The sequence below is a fragment of the Nicotiana sylvestris genome, chromosome 4, assembly GCF_000393655.2.
Source record: "Nicotiana sylvestris chromosome 4, ASM39365v2, whole genome shotgun sequence".
NCBI lineage: Eukaryota > Viridiplantae > Streptophyta > Magnoliopsida > Solanales > Solanaceae > Nicotiana > Nicotiana sylvestris.
Genome location: NC_091060.1, coordinates 54,329,016 through 54,343,158, shown reverse-complemented (window position 1 = coordinate 54,343,158; position 14,143 = coordinate 54,329,016).

Genomic DNA, 14,143 nt, shown 5'->3' with positions numbered 1-14,143 from the left:
CGAATATACGTCGGGATCGTGCATGTAAATCGAGGTGAGATAAGAAGAGGTTTTTAAGGCCTCGAAACACAGAACTGACATGTAAATCAAGTGATGACCCTTTGGGTCATCACATCCTCCACCTCTAAAAAAACTGTTCGTCCTCGAACGGACATAGAAAAGAAGTACCTGAGGTGGGGAAAAGATAGGGATATCGGCTCTACATATCGGACTCAGACTCCCAGGTAGCTGCCTCGGCAGGCTAAGCTCTCCGCTGAACACGAACAGAAGGGAACTTCTTCGATCTCAACAAATGAACCTGCCGGTCTAGAATAGCTACCGGCTCTTCCTCATAGGTCAAGTCCTTGTCCAACTGGACAGTGCTGAAGTCTAACATGTGGGATGGATCGTCGTGATACTTCCGACATTTGGACACATGAAACACTAGGTGCACAGCTGATAAACTCGGCGGCAATGCAAGTTTGTAAGCCACTTCCCCCACTCGATCAAGAATCTCAAAAGGACCAATGAACCTAGTACTTAGCTTGCCCTTCTTCCCAAATCTCATCACACCCTTCATGGGTGACACCCGGAGCAACACTCGCTCTCCGATCACGAATGCCACATCACGAACCTTGCGGTCGGCATAACTCTTCTGCCTGGGCTGAGCTATACGGAGGCCTATCTTGAATGATCTTAACCTTGTCTAAGGTATCTTGAACTAAATCTGTACCCAAAATTGAGCCTCTCCTGGCTCGAACCACCCAACTGGCGATCGACACCGCCTACCGTATAATGCCTCATAGGGAGCCATCTGAATGCTCGATTGATAGCTGTTGTTGTAGGAAAACTCTGCTAATGGAAAAAGCTAATGCCAAGAACCTCCAAAGTCAATAACACATGCTCGGAGCATATCCCCCAAAATATGAATAGTACGTTCGGACTATCCGTCCGTTTGAGGATAAAATGTTGTTCTCAACTCGATCCGCGTACCCAACTCACGCTGTACTGCCCTCCAGAAATGTGAGTTAAACTGCGTACCCCAATCTGAAATGATAGACATAGGCACGCCATGAAGATGAACAATCTCCCAGATATAGATCTCAACCGACCGCTCCGAGGAATAGGAATCTGCCACAGGAATGAAATGTGCTGACTTGGTCAGCCTATCAACAATAACCCATACTGTATCGAACTTCCTCTTAGTACGTGGGAGTCCAACTACGAAGTCCATAGTGATCCGCTCCCACTTCCACTCAGAAATCTCAATCTTCCGAAATAAACCACCAGGTCTCTGATGCTCGTACTTTACCCGCTAACAATTGAAACACCGAGCTACATAGGAAACAATGTCCTTCTTCATCCTGATACATCTTAGCGACGCTCAAATGAATAGAATACCGTGAACTATGGTCCTCCTCTAGAATCAACTCACGAAGTCCGTCCACATTAGGCACACAAATACGACCCTGCATCCTCAGAACTCCATCATCTCCAACTGTAACCTGCATGGAACATCCATGCCACACTGTGTCTCTAAGGACAAGAAAATGAGGATCATTATACTGTTGATCTCGGATATGCTCGAATAATGAAGAATGAGCGACTATGCAATCTAGAACACGGTTGGGCTCAGAAACATCCAACCTCACGAACTGATTGGCTAAAGCCTGAGCATCCAAAGCAAGCGGCCTCTCACCGATTGGAATATATGCAAGACTACCCATACTGGCTGACTTCCTACTCAAAGTATCGGCCACTACATTGGCCTTCCCCGAATGATACAAGATGGTGATATCATAGTCTTCAACAAGTATCGTCCACCTCAAAGTATCGGCCACCTCCTATGCCTCAAATTTAGCTCCTTCTACTTGAACAAGTATTGCAAACTCTTGTGATCCAGGGAATAGATGAAAACCCCTCCACAAACCGACAGTAATAACCCACCAAACCCAAGAAACTCTGGATCTCTGTAGCTGATGTGGTCTAGGCCAGTCCTTAACTACCGCAATCTTTTTAGGATCCACCTGAATACCCTCTACTGATACAACATGACCCAAGAATGCAACCAAAATCAACCAAAACTCACACTTCGAAAACTTAGCATACAACTGGCTATCCCTCAGAGTCTAAAGAACGACTCTAAAATGCTGCTCGTGCTTCTCCCGGTTGCGGGAATAAATCAAAATATCATAAATGAAGACAATCACAAAGGAATCCAAATAAGGCTTGAACACTCGGTTCATCAAATCCATGAAAGCTGCTGGGGCATTTGTCAACCCGAATGACATCACTAAGAACTCATAATGCCCGTACCGAGTGCGAAAATCCATCTTAGGGACATCGGATGCCCTAATCCTCAACTGATGGTAGCCATATCTCAGATCAATCTTTGAAAATACCTTGGCACCCTAAAGTTGATCAAACAAATCATCAATCATCGGCAATGGATACTTGTTCTTGATGGTGACTTTGTTCAACTGTTGATAATCTATACACATCCTCATTGACCCATCCTTCTTCTTAACAAACAACACCATTGCACCCCAAGGCGAGACACTCAGTCTACCCTTTATCCAGCAAGTCCTGCAACTGTTTTTTTAATTCTTTCAACTCTGGTGGGGCCATACGATATAGCGGAATAGAAATGGGCTAAGTACCCGGAGCCAAATCAATGAAAAAGTCAATGTCCCTATCGGATGGCATCCCCGATAGGTCTGAAGGAAATACCTCTGAAAACTCACGAACAATGGGCACAGAATCCATGCAAGGAACCTCAGCACTAGAATCACAAACATACGCCAAATAGGCCAAACATACCTTATCAACCATGCGTCGAGCCTTCATATACGAGATAACCCTGCTGGTAGAATGACCACGAGTCCCTCTCCACTCCAAATGTGGCAACACCGATAGTGCTAAGGTCATGGTCTTGGCATGACAATCCAATATAGCATGATAAAGGGATAACCAATCCATCCCTAGAATGATATCGAAATCCACCATATCGAGAAGTAGAAGATCTACATGGGTTTCAAGGCCCCCAATAACGACCACGCAAGCACGATAAACACGATCTACCATAATAGAATCACCTACCTATGTAGACACACACACAGGACAAATCAAAGAATCATGAGGCACAACTAGATAAGGGGCAAAATAAGATAATACATAAGAATATGTGGACTCTGGATCAAATAGAACTGAGGCATCTCTACTACACACTGAAACCGTACCTGTGATAACTGTATCGGAGGCCTCAGTCTCAGGTCTTCCTGGCATAGCATAGCATCAGGGCTGGGGCCCACCACTCTAAACTATATCCCTAGGACGGCCTCCTGCTGGCTAGCCTCTACCTCTAACTACTTGGCCTCCACCTCTAGTGGCCTGACCTCCACCTTTAACACCTCTACCCCTACCTCTAGCTGGTTGAGTGGGCATTAGAACACCCAGTGCTAGAACTATAACACGAGAACCCTGGTGCTGAGAATTGCTCGAGGCTCGAGGGAAAAACCTAGCAATGTGCCTCGTCACCACAAGTGTAGCAAGACTTGGGCTGCTGAGACTGCTGACCCTGAAACTAACCCAGTTGGCTTGGATAACCACCCTGAAAACTCTGTAGTGGAGGTGCACTGATAGGAGCTGGTGGCGCATTGTAGGGAAACTGATCAGAATACTGCATATGATAACCACGGCTACCTAGAACACCATGAGAAACCTGAACTACTGACTAAAAGGGCATAGAAGGATGGCCTCTACCAAAAGAATCCATGCCTTCAGACGAGGCACCCCTGAATTTGCCAGAATGACAAGGACTCTTATCATACCCCTGATCGCTCCCCTGAGCTAAAACTATCTCAACTCGCCTGGCCACATTGGCCACATTCTGAAAAGAAATCTCGCTACCTATCTCCTTAGCCATCTGCAGTCTAATGGGCTGTGTGAGTCCCTCAATAAACCTCATCACCCTCTCTCTCTCTCTCTCTCTCAGTGGAGAGTATCAGAAGAGCATGACGAGTGTAACGACCCAGCTGGTCGTTTTAAGAATTTATGCCCCGATACCTTATTAATTGCTTTCCCCGTGTTTGTTTCTGCTGTTGTGAGTTGTCGGGGGGATTTATTGGGAGTTTCGGAGAGTTTTGGGACACTTAGTCCCTAAATGAGAGCTTAAGTTTTGGAAAATTTGACCGTAGTCGGAACAATATGAAGATGGTCTCCGAATGAAATTATGATGGTTCCTCTAGCTCCGTTGGGTGATTTCGATTTTAGGAGCATGTTCGGATGGTGTTTTGGAGGTCCGTAGCTAATTTAAGCTTGAAATGCAAAAAGTTGAATTTTTGAAGTTTACGGTTAGATAGTGAGATTTTGATCTGAGGGTCGGAATGGAATTCTAAAAGTTGGAGTAGCTCCGTAGTGTTGAATGTGGTGTGTGTGCAAAATTTTAGGTCATACGAACGAGGTTTGATAGACTTTTTGATCGAAAGCGTATTTTGAGAGTTTTTGAAGTTCTTAGGCTTGAATCTGATGCTAATTAGTTGATTCGATGTTGTTTGAGGTGTTTTGGAGATTTGTATAAGTTTGGATAGTGGTATATGACTTGTCTGTGCTTTTGGTTGAGGTCCCGGGAGCCTCAGGATGATTTCGGGTGGTTAACGGTGTCACACCTCCTTTTTCCTACACCCGTAAGGGTATAAGGGAGTTTTTTTCAATTTAAGTGACAATCAAAATGGGATTATTTAATTAAAAATTAGAGTCGCCACTTGGGATAATTTATGGTGTCCCAAGTCACCAGTTAGAATCCCGAATCGACGAAAATATTGACTCTGTATTACAGTCCGCGAGCCAGAAATCCAGGTAAGGAATTCTGTTAACCTGGGAGAAGGTGTTAGGCACTCCCGAATTCCGTGGTTCTAGCACGGTCGCTTAACAATTTATACTTGGCTTAAATTATTTAATTATGTGTTTAGAACCTACATGCATTTTACCTTTACCGCTTTTAATTACGTGATTTACTCGTACTTAAAGAATTATCGAGTTACGCGTACGTATACTCATGTGGTTTGGTGTGTCAAGAGTCATGTCATGCGTATGTGTACACAATTCACAACACTTGGTTTATTTAAGAAAAAAAACTTGGTCAAAGTCGCGCGGACGCGTACCTTGATTTATTTTGAAAATCGTAATTATGTCACGTGAACATGTACACAATCACGATGATTGATTTGTTAAGATCGTACCTAAAAGCATACTATCGATTTGGTTTTGAGGTAAATATGTGGAAGCAAGATTTTCATGGCTCAACAGTGAGCCTTCCTCATTCTCGCATTTTAGAATTAAAATTTCAAAAATTAAATACTTACATTCTTATGAACTAAGTTAACAGAAAACAAAAATATTACCACACAAAGCAACAAATTTTGCTAACATAGAAAACTGAGCAAAACATAAAAAAAATGAAACTTTATAGTCTTTTGATATTAAAACAAAACTTCAAACAAGCTACCTAATGCACTTTGTGAATTATATATCTTAAGCACATAATCTTTCTCTAGCACATAATCTTTCTTCTCCCTTTTTTTTTTACAAAAAATATATTCCTACCAAATTAACACTTAGAAATTTTCAACTTTCATGGCTAAGCAGTTAAAAATTGTAAACGTTTACTCAGAGAGGAAAAACTTTTCTTTATGTAAAAGAAACTTACTATAATCTTATAAAGAAAATTTATTATAGTTTATGGTCTATTCACAAGAATGATTAGAAAAAGTTAACATATTTGTAACTTAAGGATACTATAACACTATTTTGTCCATAATTAACAACGCTTTATTACTATTTAAAAAGTTTGGTCATAATTGCGCGAACGCATACTCCAGTTTATTTTTAGAAATCGTAATTATGTCACGCGAACGTGTTCACAATCACGATGGTAGATTAATTCGCGCCTAAATCAAACTACGATGAAGCTTAATCCGGTCCAAATCTTTTAGCAATTAGCCTGCACACTTTCCAAGACTTCTGTTGCAATGGATGTATGTGGGACAACAGGAAAATACCACACTTAAATTCAAATACTAGAAAAGAGACTTAAGCATTTGCTAAACCATGCGAATCAGCATATACACAGAATTGCACTTCAATCAAGATTATATTGTCAAATGAAAGAATTTTAAGATACTGAAGATAGCAACTTTGAGCATAATTACCTGCGGAATCCATTTCCTTGATTATATTTATCCAAGATCATATAGCACCAAAGATTAAAGTCAACATACTGAATTCAAGAAAATCTTATCTTAATTTAAGTGAAATATATATCAAGTAAATATGAAAACCTTATGTGTGAGTTAAAACAAAACTATACTACTGCTAGGGAATTAGGCTGTACTATATCAACCTGAAAGGACTGAAATATATCTAAAAGGACTAATACCTTGAATACTCAAAACCTGAAACAAATAATTGTAGAAGAACCAAGTACACCTAAAGTAATTTTTAACCAAACTTCAAAAAGCCTCAAACATGCCTAATATGAATTACTCAAAAGACCAATTATACAGTTGTGCAATGCTCACTCACTCTTTTTTATATATATCACTTGGACATAGTTCAAAATAAATAAAAACTAGGATCAAATATCAGCATTAATTACAACCTAAAAACTTGGCTACTTAAACAGAAACTAACTAAACTACATTATGAATCGAATAAATGAGATATAAACATCATGAAATAGACATAGTTATGGCACAAATAGAACTACTACTAAGATTTTAACATTGCCTTCATTCCGTCTCCAAATTGAAACTTACATCATGAGGGATTCAGAACTTGTACCTGAAAATTAAAGGAAAAGAGGTGAAGGAAGAGTAATAACAACAGAGCAGCAACTTTAGCAAACCAGTTCCGACCAGAATTTTGAGATGAAGCAGTAACAAAAAAAAGTCTCAATCAAGCTAGGACATTCAACAACTTTAAATCGAGCTTTAAAGATTCAAATTCAAACCATTTCCATATTAATGGAGTCAAAATTTTCTCAGGAATTTGAACAAATCCAAAACCACTAAAGAAATACAATGGAACAGTAGTTCTTTATCATTTCCAGTGTTTCCTTTCTTTTGACTCTATTAAACTCTCTTTCTCTCCTTGGATTCTATAACTGCATTTTTAAATCCTAAATCCCTTCACTTCTCATTCTATATTCTCTGTGTGTTTTTCTTTTGACTCTATAGATCTCTCTCAAGCTCTATTGGATCTCTTCTGTATTCTGTCTTGCTTTCCCCCTGATTTTTATCCTCAACAACCCTTGAAATAGACATTAAGTTAGTGTTCTCTCTACTACCAGTCAACTTTTTCATTTTTAACTATCCATTAACTTAGTGCTTATAATTTAATTCAGTAGTGCATTTCCTAGAACCTACCATTATAGAAGCTTCCTAAAGTTAGGTAATCACTCCCCTAATCCAAACATTCTCTAGATTACCCCTTAATACCCCCTATTAATTTCAGAAAATCACAATGGGTCAAGTTGACCCAAGCAGGTGAACAAATTCTTTGGGCCTTTGTTGAAACTGGGTTAGAAATGAATCCCCAAATCAAGTTAACCAATCGATCCATGATAAAACAGAAGAGAAAACCAATTTGAATGGTTTCAAACCAAAACCTAATTAAATTACTGACTTTAAAGCTAAACTAATGAACTAGAATTAACTAAAATATCAAGTCGCAACAAGACTAATTAACAATAAGATAAAAAAAAATCAAAAATTCAAAAATCATGAATGACAATTAAGCAAGGTGAACAAATAATCTAACAAAATCAGAGAATAACGTTTTAAAAACTAGAAGGCGAAACTGAAAGGCCAAAGAAACAATTACAAATTCAGAACTAATCGTAAAAAAAACCTAGGTTCAGAAACTACAATGCAGGCATTTGAAAGATTGATCACAATGCATAGACAACATCACTTTGAATTTATAGGGATTCTTGAACCTATGCAACAGTCTAACAAGATGAAAAACTACAGAAGACGGATAGGCTTGGCCCAAGCAGTAGTGAATGTCTCAAACAAAATTTGGGCTTTCATTGATGAAGTTTTTGATGTGGATATTTTGTATAGCATGACACAGTAGATTACACTAAGATTATTCCATACTGAAACACATGTCGAGCTCAATCTCACATTCGTATATGCAAAATGTGATGTTATTGAAAAAATAGAATTGTGGGATTCACTCTATGCAATGGCTTCTGACATGACAATACCATGGCTTGTGGGAGGTGATTTTAATATAATTTGGGATGGGGAGGAGAAATTTGGTGGATTACCTGTATCATTAAATGAGGTTGATGATTTTAGGCACTGCATCAATACCTGCAATTTGACTGATTTGGGCTTCAAAGGGAGCATTTACACATGGTGGAATGGTAGATCAGAGGAAGATTGTATTTTCAAGCGGCTGGATAGATGTCTTGGTAACATAGAATTTCAACAGACTTTCCCGGGTTTGGAGGTGTCACATTTATCTAAAATTGGATCTGACCATTGTCCTATGATATTAAAATGTGATACTGAGTCTCTCACTATCAAGAAATCATTTAGATTTCTTAACTTCTGGGTACAACATGCATCATTCAAAGATTTGGTAAAGGAAAATTAGAAGACTGACTTTGCTGCTAATCCTTTTGTGACCTTTAATCATAAATTAAAGAAACTTAAGAAAGCCTTGTCTACTTGGAGTAAAGCTACTTATGGAGATATTTTCCAGAAAATTGCTAGCCTAGAAGAAGTGGTCCTAGTTCATGAAAGACAATTTGAGCTTTCTCCTACTCAAATGAACAGACAAAGGTTACATAAGGTTCAAGCTGAAATGATAAAATACTTGGCATTGGAAGAACAATTTTGGAGACAAAAGGCCGGAATGGCTTGGTTTAAGGATAGTGATCGAAACACAAGATTTTTTTCATGCGCAAGTTAAAGGAAGAAGTAAAAGGTTAAAACTCACCAGAATTCAAGACAGTCTTGGAAATTGGGTGGAAGAGGATGATCAGATTGCAGCAGAAGTAGTAAAATTCTACCAGGAGCAATTCAGGGAAGATACAATTCCAACAACTTTTCACATAATTGATCATATCCCATCCATAGTAACTATGGAGCAGAATGAGAAGCTAAACAGCAATCCCACTCGAGAGGAAATCAAGCATGCAGTTTTTGGGTTGAATGGAGATTCAGCAGGAGGGCCAGATGGTTTTACTAGACTATTCTACCAATCTTGCTGGGAGATTATAGGTGAAGACATTGTGCAGATGGTATTATCCTTTTTCTGTGGACAGCAACTTCCAAAAAGTGTGACCCACACAAATTTAGTCCTGTTACCAAAAAAGAAAGAAGTCAGTACCTTTTCAGACTTACGCCCGATAAGTCTTAGCAATTCCGTATCTTTTCAAGAGTAGTTCATGACAGAATGGTGGGCATATTACCAGGCTTAATATCAGAGGAGCAAGAAGGATTTGTGAAGGATAGAAGCATAGTGGAAAATGTTTTGTTAACTCAGGAGATAGTCACAGATATGAGGCTCAGAACTAAAGTTGGTCCTAATGTTGTGATCAAACTCGATATGATGAAAGCATATGATAGGTTGTCATGGTTATTTCTTACTAAAGTGCTGAGAAAAATGGGATTCTCTGAAAGGTTTATTGGATTGGTATTTGATTTGGTTGGAAATAATTGGTATTCAGTTCTAATAAATGGACAGCCACATGGTTTTTTCAAATCATCGAGGGGAGTAAAGCAAGGGGATCCATTGTCTTAGACACTTTTTATTCTGGCTGCAGAAGCTTTGTCAAGGGGATTGAATTCTCTGCATACAAACCTTTACTTTTGTGGCTTTGGACTGCCTAAATGGAGCCCAAAAATCAATCATCTTGCCTACGCAGATGACACCATAATCTTTAGTTCTTCTAATGCAACTTCTCTTCGACTCATCATGGAGATCCTACAAGTATATGAAAATGCATCAGGCCAGTTGGTTAATAAAGGTAAATCTGCTGTATATATTCATCACTTGGTAGATCAAGAAGTAGTAAGGAAAGTAGAGAGGACTACTGGAATTGGTAGGCAGGACTTCCCTTTCACCTATCTGGGATGCCCAATTTTTTATGCTAGGAGGAAGATGGAACACTATCAAGGATTGCTGACCAAAGTCCTTGACAAATTGCAAAGCTGGAAAGGTAAATTTCTATCCATTGGGGGTAGAGCAATCTTAATAACTAATGTCTTACAGAGCATGCCCATTCACTTGTTATCCGCTGTCAATCCTCCTAACTATGTTATTAAAAAGCTTCATAAGATGTTTGCACAATTCTTTTGGAGTAGTTCTGTGGGTGGTACTAGTAGGCATTGGCCTTCTTGGACCAATCTGTGTATGCCATATGAAGAAGGAGGCATTGGATTTAGATCTCTACATGACGTAGCTAAGGCACTTTTTTGCAAGCTTTGGTGGATTTTCAGGACTAAACCAAGCCTTTGGAGTTCCTTTATGAGTCCAGAAATATTGTAAAAAAATGAATTCTGTGGTAGTGCCCTGGAAGGGAGGTTCTCATGTCTGGAGAAAAATGATTGAATGCAGAGAATTAATTGAACATCAAATTTTTTGGCAACCTAGAATGGGCTCATCATTATTCTGGTATGACAATTGGACAAGGCTGGGTGCTTTATACTTTCTTGTTTCTACAGATTTTGCGATTGATGATAACATACACAATGTTAGTGATGTGGGTGAGGATGGTCGATGGAATGTGGAAAGGTTATTGGATGTCTTACCAGAGGAGTTTGCAATACATATAATTGAGAGAGTTAAGCCTCCAGTTATATCTAATGATTTAGATGTTCCTTTTTGGATGCTAGAAACAAAGGGTAATTTCACTGTAAAGTCAGCATGAGATTATTTAAGGAGGAGGGAGGATCCTAGAAGAGCATATTATTTGATTTGGGTAAAAGGTATGCCTTTTAAAATTGCTTTCTTTATGTGGAAAATATGGAGAGCAAAGCTGCCTCTTGATGACTTCATGCGCAGATTAGGCTATTCAATGGCATCTAAGTGTTGGTGTTGTGCAGAACCAAATGAAGAAACACTAACACACCTATTCTATATAGCAAATGCAGCAAGGACAGTTTGGAATATTTTTCTAAACAGGGCAGGAATAGCAACAGAGGGACTGAGTTTGCATCAAGCAATAACAAAGTGCTGGACAGCACCTGTACTGCCAAGATTTAAACCAATACTACAAGCCCTACCTTCGTGTATCTGTTGGGAATTATGGAAAGAGAGATATAGCTTAAAACATGGTAAAGTTGTATCTATTAGTCGGGTTATTTATCAGGTGTCCAACACATTACAATCACTGATAAAACTAAGAAAACCAAGACTGCATGTTCCTCATAAATGGCAGGACATGTTATTGGTGCTTGAGAATTATACTCCTAAGCTGAAATTTGAGAAAGTGCTTTGGGAGTTTCCATTGGAAGGTTGGATTAAAGCTAATACTGATGGTGCATCTAGAGGCAATCTGGAAAGAAGTTTGATTGGGGTGTGCTTGAGAGATTAATATGGTGATGTTCAGTATGCTGCAGGTAGGGAAATTAATGATGGCTCAAACAATGAAGCTAAAGCAATGGTGGAGGCATTGAGAATATGCATGTCATTGAATTACTCTAACATATGGCTACAAACTGACTCGTTGTTACTGAAAAATATAATAGATGGCATATGGAAACTCCATGGAACATTGTGGAACAAGTGGAGGAAATAAGGAGATTGAAGGAGAGATTCAACCTAAGAATATCATATGTTTTCAGAGAAGGGAACAAGCTGGCAGATCACCTAGCAAATTATGCATTGGATTTTGGTCCTATTGAAACGTATCATTTTAGAGATCTGGACAATCAAAGCAGGAAGATAGTAAATGAAGATAAATCACAATTCCTGTATATCAGAGTGAAGGTTTCAAGGAGCTAAAGGATGCAACAAAGGGGATCAGTGCTATTACCAAACTCAAATCACGGAATATACTCTTAATGGCAGACAGAGAAGGAGTTCTGGTGTTTCTTGCTGCGAAGGCTCCATTTATTAAAGACACCAAGGAAGCTGCAGAATTTCATAATTTTATAATTGGTGATGAGATGCTTATTGCTGATGCCGACCATCTTTTTGCCTTTCCATACAAAGAGTATGCTGGGGCTAATGTTGGTCCTTCTCATGGTTTTTTGGCTAGCCTTGGCCATGCCCTTACACTGAATGACTTTTACCATGACACTGTCCACCAGTTTGCTACTACTTATCATGATTACGTGCTCTATAATCATAGCGATGGTGATGAGGGAGAAAAAAATACAGGGCGAGGACTTTTGCACCAACTGGCACAGAGATGGATACTGCTAGGAAAAACAAGAAGATATTTGTCTAGTCTCTCTTCTTCTGCTAGCAGTACTTCTAAAAATGCTGGGATTGGTTGTCAAACTGGAAAGATGTATATGATAATGTCTTACCTTACTGAAGAACTACAGATGGTAGTATCAATGCTATGCATTCAATCAACTAGAAGGACACTAAAGGGTAACATTGGCATATCAAGGAGAAAAATCAAGTTACAGGCAGCCAAAGATTTTGGAGAATTAACTCAACTTAACGTGCAGCAAAACACAAGAAGTTATGAAGTGGTAATACTGCTCAATGTTCAAATGCACATGGATGTCGACATAGATTTTGATATTGTATATGCACTTTTGTCAAGTTCAAGAATAAAGCTTGGGAACATAATTCTTAAAAGACGGGCTGGTCATCACACCTATTTGAAATATGGGACAGTGTGCTTCTTAAGTATGCAAGGCTGGTTCACATGGGGGAGAGCACACGAATCAATGGATGAAAGAAACAGCTTTTTTGGCTCTAAAAATGGGCTGAATAAGTTCTACTTTCATGAGGCCCGAGGAGCAAGCTGTTCCAATTGGAGATGGAGAGATTTAGAAACGAAAACTGGGAATCTCTATGGAATGGCTCAGTCTCATATGCAGCTTCACACAGACCTCACGTGATATCCAAGACAACTGGACAAAAGATAGTCAAATGTCTGATAACGTTTAGTTGGCCAGAGGAACATTTGCGTTACTTTTGGTTAAAAGCTTTGGTTTGCTCTAAGGCACGCCTTCTTCGTAGGGAAACTAAAGATTACAACATTGGACCCCTTTGGGAGGAGGAAATAATGCCTTTAAACAATCAAGCGTGCATGCCATTAACAGGGAGCATGGCCCACAGTGATATCTGGACCATTGGGATTTTAGATAAGAGCACTAGAGAGATTAATTTGGTCAAAAGAATGGGGCAAAGTTTGGGCATATCAGCAGAAGACATGCGCGTGGGACACAATACAACATACACGACCCAATTTTTTGAGACTTTCAAGAATGCTTTTGGCTGCAAATATATTTTCACACATGATATCTGGAAATAATAGAACAAAACAGTCTAGTATTTGTGTGGGCAGCTGTAATGAACATGCACAATGTAAGAATGCTAATGCAACAGTATCTTTTAATGCAAAAAACTATTGTGGAATCGAGATAGCTTTGAGGGGGTTTGGAGTAGCTATGAGTTTGACAAAGCAAGGAAGGGGAAGATGGAAGCAAAGAACAAGGAATGGGTAGTTGAGAGGGAGTTGGGCAATACTAACAGTCAATATCATCGAATCTGTGAAGAGGAGAGGGTACTGACAGATGTTTTCACTAACCATGTTTTCTCTTTTGTAGAAAATGTTAATATACTCATGCCTTGTCTCCTAATACGACTTCCTTGGGGTGGTATTAGCACTATGTGCTCAATCCCATGAGGAAGGAAAAGAGACAAGCACAAGCATGAGAGGTTTGAGTAGGATTCCATCGCAAAACTAGAAAATCAGCAAATTCATGGCCAAAATGAGTATCATGTGGATGAATCTTTTGAAAATGCAGGAATATGTATGTTGTGTGATTGATTGTTATACAATACTCTACAGGAGTGAGACAATACAAGAAAAGAAAGGCAAAAACAACACACTCATACGGGCAGCTTTGGGCACGAGGGGCAGGTTTTGGAAAGGATTTATGAGTAACTGGGATGTGTTGTG